General features: G+C 42.7%; 1 long non-coding RNA gene across 1 annotated transcript in view; it reads right to left on the bottom strand.

Moving 5' to 3' along the window:
* Positions 1-1,659: 1,659 nt before the first annotated feature.
* LOC133279329 (uncharacterized) overlaps positions 1,660-10,657 on the bottom strand; it is a 41,434-nt gene continuing 32,436 nt past the window's right edge. The window contains exons 3-5 of the long non-coding RNA XR_009746843.1: positions 7,375-7,564; positions 6,985-7,065; positions 1,660-2,308 (exon numbers count right to left, since the gene is read on the bottom strand). This is a non-coding gene — a long non-coding RNA (uncharacterized LOC133279329). The remainder of the gene's footprint in view (positions 2,309-6,984; positions 7,066-7,374; positions 7,565-10,657) is intronic.

Below are 10,657 nucleotides of genomic sequence, written 5' to 3'. Positions count from 1 at the left end.
TTCCCTGCCAGCAAGATGAGCTTCACCTTGACACTTTCCTAAGAGCATCCCTCAAATCAGGGTAGCCAGAAAGGGGTAAAAGAATAAATCACCACCCACAAGAGACCTCCAGTCCCAAATGTAGCACACGGCTTCTAGTAAAACCTGCTCCCTTTGTAATAAACTTGAGATACCCATCAAAGCATAGACATTTGTGACCTCAGCCATCAGTCACAGCCCCTCAGTTTACCCCCTAGAGGGATCCATCCTGTCTTTTCACAACTTCTTACAAGTCCCATTAGGGAAATTCTAGTCTGATTGCAGTATTATTTCACTCTGTCTTTATGGCCCTACTGTTAGAACTCTAACGTGACTGCCCCATTAAACAAACTGATTTTAACATAGGTGGTCTAAAGAACGTATAGAATAATTATCCAAGACTGAAGTGATGATGGAAGGCTTTGCTGCATTGGAGATTTATAGAACTAAAGCTACACTTAAAAGAGGTTGAGAAGTTTTGGCAGTAAGAAATTTCCTTCATAGAATCCCAGCCTGGTTTGTGTTGGAAGGGCCCTTAAAGCTCCTCCAGCTCCAACCCCTACCATGGGCTGGGACACCTCCCACTAGAGCAGCTTGCTCCAAGCCCCTGTGTCCAACCTGGCCTTGAACACTGCCAGGGATGGGGCAGCCACAGCTTCTCTGGGCACCCTGTGCCAGCGCCTCAGCACCCTATTCCTAATGTCTAAGCCAAATCTACCCCCGTCCCATTTAAAGCCATTATTTCTTATTTCATCATCTGATATTACTCCCAGGGGAAAAAAACTCAGGGGAGTTACTGACACTCAGACTGCTCAGTATTATCAATGTGCAAGAATATGACCAAATAACTCAGATGTATGGGTCAGCGTGAGGCATTTGAATACACTTAAGTGTTTCAAAAAACCCCACGTAAGTTTCCTTAAGTGCAGAAGAGAAACAAAATACAAACCAACATCAAAGCCCCAAACCAATCAACCAAAAAAAACCCTGTACACTTTCTCCTTCTTCCTTACCAGATTCTGCAGCCAAAATATACAGCAAAGAGGAAATACAGCCCAAGAAACAGTGATACAAACTGAAAGGGGGGAGAAGTTTAGGTTAGATATAAGGAAGTTCTTCCCTGTGAGGGTGGTGAGGCACTGGCACAGGTGCCCAGAGAAGTGGTAAATGCTCCATCCCTGGCAGTGTTCAAGGCCAGGCTGGACAGGGCCTGGAGCAACCTGGTCTAGTGTGAGGTGCCCCTGCCCATGGCAGGGGGTTGAAACTGGAAGGTGTTAAGGTCCTTTCCAACCCAAACCATTCTGTGATTCTATGACATAGTATTAATCAGTATTTTGAAATAAGGAATCACTGTCTTTACCAAAGTCTGTTTTAAAGTCACATCCAACCAAGCACGGAGGGAGGAGTGGGCAATACAAACGTACTTCGTTCACATCCTGCAGCTTTTGCCTTGTAAGTAGGCATTGAAATAAAACAGCCCATGTCAGAAATAATTTCCCCTTGAAGTAGCTCTGCAAACTCAGGAGCTGAAAGGGACTCAGGTGAGCATTCAGATGTGGTGGGATTGTGGTTGGTTGGTTTAGTTTGGAGTCCCCCAAGTCAGTCAAGCTGATTGTCACAGAACAGAACATACGAGTTCCCATTAGCCCAAAAGTAAATTTGCTTTTGGAAGTCATTTATTACAAATGGAACAGCTTTAGGGGCTCTTAGGGATAGTTATTAAGTGTTTATATTTTTTAAATCAGGCTTCATTTCAATGTTTAGCTATTGATTGATGCTTACAGATTGATACTGTCTCCTGCTGGTGTCATAATATAAGGCAATGAACCAGTGAAGATTCCTGTTCTTACATGAAAACAGAACCTAAAAATGGAATTTAAGTGAAAGCATAGCGTATTCGAGGCTGACGTCCAGCAAAGCACTGAAACACACACATATATTCTCAATTAACTCAATGAGACTGTGCCTGTGTCTTAAGCAGTTTGCTGGATCGCGGCCATCTACAAAACTGTTTCTGCCCCGAAGATTGCTCAAAAAGTCTCTATAGTTATCATGTCTGTCCTCTCTAAATATTTAGTTTCCATTAAAGCCTATTCAGTACCTACCAGTTTCACTCCCAACCTATTTTGTAACAGTTTTCCTCTCCAGAAGCATTTAACGTGTAGAGTTTATTTAAAATAAAGCAAATGAAGGAGGAAATGCACTAAAACATGTGGTTAGTGGGTGTACCTCAGCAAAGGTGTGTGGAGGCATGAGCCAGTCCCTGTCAAATCCAACACCGAAGGAAACCCTGCACATGGGAAGTTATCCATTAAAACATGGCCTGGGGGAGACCAGGAGCAACTTTAGAAGATGTAAATATCGACAAATCAACACAGTGTTACCCCTTGCAAAGGTTGCAAAGGACCTTAAGATCATCCAGTTCCAACCCCCCTGCCATGGACAGGGACACCTCACACTAAACCATCTCACCCAAGGCTCTGTCCAACCTGGCCTTGAACACTGCCAGGGATGGAGCATTCACAACCTCCCTGGGCAACCCATTCCAGTGCCTCACCACCCTCACAGGAAAGAACTTCTTCCTTATATCCAAGCTAAACTTCCCCTGTTTAAGTTTGAACCCGTTACCCCTTGTCCTGTCCCTACAGTCCCTAATGAAGAGTCCCTCCCCAGGATCCCTATAGGCCCCCTTCAGATACTGGAAGGCTGCTATGAGGTCTCCACGCAGCCTTCTCTTCTCCAGGCTGAACAGCCCCAACTTTCTCAGCCTGTCTTCATACAGGAGGTGCTCCAGCCCCTGATCATCCCCGTGGCCTCCTCTGGACTTGTTCCAATAGCTCCATGTTGAGGACACCAGAACTGCACACAATATTTCTCTAGGAAAGTGAGAGAAGAAAGCATGAGGAATTCAGAACATCATCCCCTTCTCCTTCATAGACAGAGCAGGAGGTGCTCTCATCACAGGGAGCCGGGCAATGTCCAGTTTGGATCACTTTGTGGGGAAGCTGTAAGTAGCTGGGGGGGCATGGCGAGTCAGGGAAGGACAGACAGACACTGAAGTCTGATTAGTCAATATGGAGCAGAGAAGCTGGGAGACACCTCCATGTTTTCTGAAGCTGGACAACCTCACTGCTCCTTCCCTGATCCCTGAATAAACAGGGGAGCAGAGGCTGATGGGGGACTCGCCTCAGGCCTCCCTCACCTGCCAGTGCAGTCTCTCGCCTAGGTCCAGTTCTGCCTGATCAGATAAATCGGGCAAAGGCTGATTCATTCCTAAGTGCTGCCCTATCAGTGAAGGGGCTCTGGAGGAGAGATTGCTACCTGAAATTACAGCAAGTGTGGCGAGGTGGGGGTTCCCACGTGGCAAAAGCTTGTGAAATAACATTTAGGTCTTGCTTCAAACTCCTTTCTCAAATAATCCCAGGGGAGCCCAACATTAACCTGCAACAAGGACAGCTATTTGCACGATGCTAGATGGCAGGGGCAAGCTGGGAAATCCCATAAGCAGGCTCAGCCATTAGCTGGAATTGTTTTGAGACAATTGTTATGAAGTACTTGGGACAAGAACGTACATATGGGACATGAAAAACTGAGGCCTCTGTTGAGCTTGTAAAGTATATAGTCACAAGTACGTCAGAGTATTTACAGCACATGCTGCATTTGAAAGTAATTCGGTTTACTCTCAGCAAACAGACTGTATGAATGATCCCTGTGAGTGAAAGTCCTCAAAACACTGTTTCTGGGGGAAAGGGGGATAAAGGGTGGATAAAGGGTGATAAAGGTCCTCATCTGTCCTCCTCTCACGGCTCTACACCATAAATGGATGACATAGAAAAGAAATATGGAGGGCTTGCCATAGGGACACAACAAATGTCAGCACCTTTGCTTTCTAAAAATCTCTTAAACCTGAGAACTGTGAACTGATGTCAAGCTGCTGGACAGAATGTTTTTCAGTTAGTCCCAGTAAAACCATCAATTCCTTAGTGAAAAGCAAAGAAAGGTCGATCCTGAGTAGTTCTTCAGTTGCACGACAGGAAAAAAGCTTAGCTAAGAAAAGCAGTGCAGGCAGAGTGGTGAAAGAAAAACTTAGAAAACCTGGTAAGTTCCAAGGGCAGCATTAATAATAAATCCATACTTCTGTAATTGCATAACAAACCTGCCCACATCACTCAGGGCTGCAAGTATTAATTAAGCAATATAGCGTTCCTGGGAGGAGAAACTGATACCCGCTTCACTGCGGCACCAAGAGGTTACAGCATGACTGGGCTCGGGGTTTTCATTTTGCTGTCTTCCTGGTAGGCTGGGAAATTGGACTTTAATAACCTCTAATGGCTTTGCATGGACTCCTTCAAAACTGGTGGAGACACTAATGTTAAAGCAGCGTACTGCAAATTCAGTGGCTTATGGATGTAATAACACAGCTAAACTTAACCATTTGCTTCCAACCTAATGGGTCAAATTCGGTTTATTTTGATTTCTCCCAAGATTCTGAACTGCCATAACACAGCAGGATTCTGCAGTTCTTACCAAATAAAAGGATACAGTGAAAGTACTTTGGGTGGGAACAGACTCACATTTGTGTGTCAGGTGACATACAGAAAGCACAAATTGACACAAAACATACATGCAAGGAAGCTGTAAATCACAAAGCTATTGGATTCAAGGAGAGAGAGTGGGCTAAGAGAGTTAATCAGCTTCCATCACCCCTGCTCCCATCCTCTGCTCTCACTCCCTCCTCCTGTTACCATCAGCTGGTGTAGTGCAACACAGCAAATGGCACAGTTTGGTTGGGATCACATCCTCTGTGCAGCTTCTCCTGCAAATCCTAATTCTTTACTCCAGCATTACTTTAATCTGTTCAAGCATGTACGAATACTAAACTCAAACCAGTCTCCCTCAGGTCTGTATACATAGCTCACCACTCAGTTGTGTCTTCATTTAGGATCTTCCCCATTTGTCATTTACTCTTCAGGTTCTGTGTCCTAATTCCCCAGATACTGTGAAATGTGAACAGCCCTGGTTCCACACTGATGGTCACCTCTGCCTCCAGTTGCTCTGTGCAGTTTCTTCTTTCAGATCCTCTCTCTTTCTTCAGCCATTTGTTAGATTAGTCTTTGTTAAGCACATCCTCTCATTTTGTTTAGTATTTTTGTCACCCTTTCTTCCATTCTTAGTATTTAGTTTCTTCAGTCCTAATTTTCAGAACAGTTAATGTCTACTCATCTGACATCCTTCCCTTCACATCAAAATACATGGCTTCTTTACCCTATCCTTCCAACATTAGTGTACAACTTTATTCATGACATCCAGTATCTCAGTCTCTGATACAACCTGTACCAGAAAGCATGCATTCTGAAGCAAAGGAACCAACACACCATCAGACTTTGCACCCATGCTCCCAATCCCCAGAGAAAACAAAGGCTATGTCAGAATGTGCCATGTGCTTGTTGGTTTTCCATTCATCCTGCCATCACCTTCCATGACCAAAGTAGTCCTTTTTCCTTCTTAAACCTGGCACCTGTATCCTGCAACACTCATTGCCCGAAAGCACTCTGCTCATCTAGCTTCTTTACAGACATGGCACTTGACAAAGCCTCCTTCCACCTCCGTGCTGGTACGCATAAACTTCCCTGTGTTACACCCCTTAAGTTGTACAGCTTCCCCAATATTACCATATAGAAGCTCTACTACGTATATGGCTTTTGTGCCAGTAAGTTATTTACTGTCTCCCACTTTCACCAGCAATGCTACAAGCAAGTGGGAGTATAAATAGGAGTTTTTCTTTGACCACAGATCTACCTTGCAGTCAAATTAAATAGGTCCAAACCTAAGAAACTAGCACTTTCTTAATCTTCCTTCAGTTTTCCACAATTCCCTTAAGCTTATTCCCACAACCCCTGTAAAACACAATTTTGTAAGTAAGTGGTTTCCATGGACAGAAATCAAAAGGACTTAAAAATTAACTTGAAAGGTCTGCATTGAAATAAGTCTGAAAAACTTTCATCCCCCACAACCGGTAAGTCCTCACCATTCACAGTCCCTGTAAAGGCTGGGGTTCAAAACTTGACCACAGAACTCTCACTTTTTTTTCAGTGCTATTTTTAAACTCAGTTCCTTTATCATGCACATGATGCTTTGCTAGGCAGGGAAGCATAATTATGGTTATGTCTCTCAATATGCTATTTCCAACCAGGGCTTGCTATGCCATAACTGCATTCTGTGTGTGGATAACCACGTTAAGCTTTATGAAAGCTCTCAGCTTATTAAAAGCCCTTGCCTGGAAATGATCCCAGCTCCAACCTGAAGAGGAGGGCTTCTGCTAGGTCCACACTCAGCTCCTGAAGGAAGTGGGAAGGAAGAAGCAAGACGCCACTGAAATACAGTAGTGCCATGCAATGCCTGGGGCTATGGGAGGTCTGCAGTGGCCTTAGATGAGAATGGGGTTGTTTCCCTCATCTTCTGTATTCCTTAAATGAGCCAACACCCTAAGGAATAGTTTTCCAGTTACCTCCTGGAGCCCGAATATAATGTCCCAACCAGCAAGGCACCGCTGTCACCAGGCTTGGCAGGCACAAAGCCTGGTCATGCAGAGATACTTCAGTAAACTCCAGCTAATGCCATGACTTAAACCCTCCCCACAGTCATATTAAGGGACTGAGGAGGGATGTAAAGAGCCTGTGGGTCCCCAGGAGCTACAGTCACCTCAGCAGTGAATGCACCAGGCAGGAAGGTCAGCAGCACAGCCGCAGCCCACAGCACTGTACGTACGTGGAGGGGACAAAAATGATCACTGGCTTAAGCAGCTTGCAGAGGCATCAGAAAACCCTGTGTTATAACTTCCCATGAAGTTTTTAAATGCTAGCGCTTTCACGTTGTCAACAAGTCTGAATCAATGGAAAAACATTCTACGCAGAAAATTCAGTGCCTTGATCCTCTATTCTGATTTACATATGGAGACAAACATACCAGGACAGGATCCCAGTGAAGACAACAGCGTTTTGTGGGAAGTCATGTGGGGCAGGGTACAGAGCTGGTTCCAGAGCTTCTCTCTATAAAGAGGGGGGAAAGGGAGTGGGAGGTTAAAGAAAAGAAAAAAAAGGGGAAGGGTAAAAACATTCTGAGCCTTAGTAAAGTAACACAATGAGAAGGCTGAAAGGTATTTATTCATAGTGGAATATTCACTGATTAATTCTTGAGAGTACTGGTGTTAGTCTCCCAGCTATCGGAAAGCAATTTTGTTCAGGGCAAGGATGATTTTTGTTGCTTGGTTACCCTACTTTTTATTCTCGAAGAGAAAACCCATTGCATTGTTACATAAGCAGCAGTGTTTCATCCACCCTGGGAAAAACATGATACAAACCTGCCTGACTGATAGAGAGGCTCGGGAAACAGATTTACATGAAGAGCACAGCGTCTGTGTCGATTTATTCCTTTGCACACAGCTTTGCTCCAGATGGTCTGGAAAATGCTCTAGATGTAAATGCTACAGCAGAATATGCTAGCAATAGAGAAGACCGTGGAACCTCAGAAAATCCTTTGGTCTTTCCTGCAAACATAAGATAGTTTAACATGAAATAGACTAAAATGCAGTGTTATCCTATCCCAAATGCCCTCTGCACATCAGGAGTAAACTTTCTTTCAGTCCTATTGCTGCCTATTAGAATAAAACAACAAAACCAGCTCAGTGAGAAAGTGTTATTAACAAAACAAGATTTCCTTGCTTTGTCTTTTCTGGTTAGAGTTAAATGGCTGCTTATTTATCGATGTAGAAGCTTTGTACACAAAACAACATAAAAAGCTTGTTTTGTATCTTTTTCATTAAATACACATGCTCTTCTCTTCCCTCAAAGCTCAAGGATCAGTGAAGGGATTTGGAAGCTTGGTGTTCTTCCTGCCAGGTGTCGATATAGCTCTAAATAACACAAAGCCTGTTATGCAATGCTATTGTAGCATAACCCCATTCACTTCTTCACTTTTACCTTCAGCATCATCTCTGTGAACTTGCTGACTTTGAAGAAGAAACAAAGAGTTAAACCATACCAAGAAAGGTTGTTCTGGTACATTCAGCATGATCATGACAGAGTAAAAGAAATGAATGAAAATGGCTTCCCTTATGTAAGTGGTATCTTTGGATTTTAATACATGAAGGGAACAGAATTTGGCTTTATCATGAGACCATTATAGTCCTCACCTTGGAGATACTGCATATGCGAAGTTCAATCTATGTGCAGCCTCATTAGTGACATAAAATTCAAGGGAGCATCGGGTTTCAGTAGATACAGTTTGCTTCCAAAGTCTGAGAAGTTAATTGCTGAGGAGTTAATAATCTGAGGAGAGACTTTTACTCATAGCTACAAAAAGTAAAATGTGACATCGTAGTGAAGTAAAATCCTGACTCATTTCAGGAACGATGACAACAGAAACATGTGAAAACAAACACTGCGTTTTTCTATCCTGTTCTTCTCTAAAACTGACTCAATGGCTTCTTCAGGTCATTAATGAAACCTTCAGAAATGACCATCTTCTCAGTGAAATACCACAGCAGTCTCGAGAGCCAGAGCCAGCACATCAAGTGCATGCAGCCCCTAGCTTACATTAAAGGTCTGTTACAGTGTTTAACATACGCTGTTTAAAACCCAGTTTACTGTAGAACAGACAAAATCATCCTCTCTAAAACAGAATGGGTTTTTTGCCTTGAAATATTATGTGGCAGTAGGTAAATGAAAGTCCAGACAGAGGAAGGCTCAGAGCAGCAGAAAGCTCGTGAGAATCGCTAAGTGAAGACTGTCAGTACATCTTTATGACGATACTGTCTTTTTTGTTACCCAAGCAGGACACTTCTAAAACAACACGTCAGGAAGGATGAAATAGAGGATGAAGTAGTTTTACCAACTATTCTACAGGAAATATCTAACTTGGAAGATGTCAAATTATCACAAGTGAAAGTTTTGCTAGGAATCTTACCTCTTGATTTAGGCATTCAGTTTGCTGATCTGGGCACGTTGTTTACCAGATTTCCCTTTTACTGCTTTACAACCTGCTCTGCATTTACTGAGTGCATATTTTACTGCACAGCATTGAATATGGTGTTATTAAGGCAAACGGGATTTGTGTTCGGTAGAGAAGCAAAGCAAGAAACTGGCATCTTAGTGCTAGCAGTGAAAGGACAGCAAATCCAAGAGCAGTTTAGTGCTTTTGATTTTAACAGATGAGCTCTCTACACGTGACTTCTAATTTTAATCTATTATAAGGTTAGATGAACCTCAAACCCACACATATCTACCTAACCATGAAGAAAAGCTACAAGTACTATAAATTGATGCTGCACAGTATCAGTATTATCAAAGGCTCATCACACAAGACCCACTTCTGGTCAATCTATATTTTAAGAAGCGATTACTATTTAGTTTCTGGAAGAAAACCAGGTGTTCAATCTGGCTGATCCTGCAAGCCGTTCATGTTTGGCTTCCTGGGATGAAACCCAAGCACAGCATAGTGAAGAAGGCAAGGCAGTTAAGATACCTGAATATTTACTCTTAGTTCTTATTGTGTGTTTGTCAGACAGGAAGGAAATACTCTCAAAAGGGACTGTGCACATGCTGTTCTGGCATTCTCTTAAAGGCTAATAATGCTACTTTCATGTTCTGTAAGCCAGAAGCAATTTGACTTTAGTAAATGTTGCAGGAAGCAAAAAGCTGACTTCTGCTATATTCCTTGTTCCCTCGTAGGCATGTTCTGTGACCACTGCTCATTAACCATTCCATATGTGTCTCAAAGCTCAGCATTGCACTTGAAGCATTGCAGCTTCCATCTACTGGTCTGAACATTTCTTATATTCATTAGCAGAATATTGTTTCCTATGGAATTAGAAAGACTGAGTGCCAGGCTTTATGGAGAAGAGAAAGTCCCTATGGATAACAGTCATTTGACAGTAGTATGTTGTACAGGTACACTTGCTCTCAGCAGGGAGAAGCACTAAAATACGGGTAGTTTAACCAGTGAAATAAAGAATAATAGCTGTTCATAATGTTCATACCTTGGTAGATGGTAGCTTGTACTCTGTAGGTGAAACAACAACATAAGTTATGTTCAAAAGTTATTAATATATGGTTGCAATAGTCATGTATGAAACTACTTCTGTCAAGTGCTACCACATTCATTTCTTCACAGTGTTTATCACCCCATCGCCCTGGGGCTCTTACCTGAGTCAGATTATATTGCAACAGTAAGTCTCTAAAGAGATGAAGGTTTCGCCAGCAGATCAGTGCTGGGAGAGGAACAGCACTTTATCACTGCAGGAAACTCTGAACAATGATAGAGGTAGAATTTGAGTAAGATACAGAATAATCTTTAAACATTGCCATCAGTGCTACAAAGATAGATGACAGGTTCCAGTTTACCTATTACCTGTAATCTTTCTGTCATCAAAGCAAATACATCCCTCATTTTTCTCTTCTACTTTCAATAGTTCAGTCAGGAAGGCAGTAAAATGTACTTAAACACCCTCCCTTACCTGTATGAAATAGCATGACTGACTCTGTTATGTAAAGTTTATTTCCTCTCTCATTGTCTGTCCACAACCATGTCACCCATGGTACAGCATACTTTAAACTGGTGTCTGATAATGCTGTTATCTGTT

The sequence above is a fragment of the Pezoporus flaviventris genome, unplaced genomic scaffold (assembly GCF_033815535.1).
Source record: "Pezoporus flaviventris isolate CSIRO_AGI_PZ_B2104156 unplaced genomic scaffold, CSIRO_AGI_Pfla_v1 ptg000073l, whole genome shotgun sequence".
In the NCBI taxonomy this organism is placed as follows: domain Eukaryota; kingdom Metazoa; phylum Chordata; class Aves; order Psittaciformes; family Psittacidae; genus Pezoporus; species Pezoporus flaviventris.
This window is presented reverse-complemented; position numbering and strand designations above follow the sequence as displayed.